This window comes from Anneissia japonica, unplaced genomic scaffold (genome assembly GCF_011630105.1).
Source record: "Anneissia japonica isolate Jap-2015-1 unplaced genomic scaffold, ASM1163010v1 scaffold287957_len1322810_cov207, whole genome shotgun sequence".
Classification (NCBI taxonomy): Eukaryota; Metazoa; Echinodermata; class Crinoidea; order Comatulida; family Comatulidae; genus Anneissia; species Anneissia japonica.
Genome location: NW_022683022.1, coordinates 498,870 through 499,190, shown reverse-complemented (window position 1 = coordinate 499,190; position 321 = coordinate 498,870). Strand labels below are relative to the sequence as shown.

Genomic DNA, 321 nt, shown 5'->3' with positions numbered 1-321 from the left:
GCAGTGGTGTAACCACCGGGGAACAAGGGGAAAATATCCATCTGTGGAAAATCTTTCCCCATTGAATTCCCTTTTCACCCGGGAAAGTGCCTGAAAATCTCAAATTTTAAATCCAATATTTTGTTGAGGTAGGCCAATTTCCTCTAATAGATCATTTATAAAAGAAGGGCCTCAATGTGTAATGATGTTGAAAGAATATGTTTGTACTAAATAAATCCATAAGGAAAATGCTTGTATTCAGTTCAAAAAAACGAGTGTGGCCATATATAACATAAGAGCATTTCTTGTTGAGGTAGGCCAATTTCCTCTAAAAATTGCACA

At 36.1% G+C, this 321-nt stretch overlaps 1 protein-coding gene across 1 annotated transcript in view; it reads left to right on the top strand.

The window, feature by feature from the left end:
• LOC117115875 (organic cation transporter protein-like) overlaps positions 1 to 321 on the top strand; it is a gene marked incomplete at its 5' end in the record, with an annotated part of 6,384 nt that overhangs the window by 1,653 nt on the left and 4,410 nt on the right. The window lies entirely within an intron of this gene.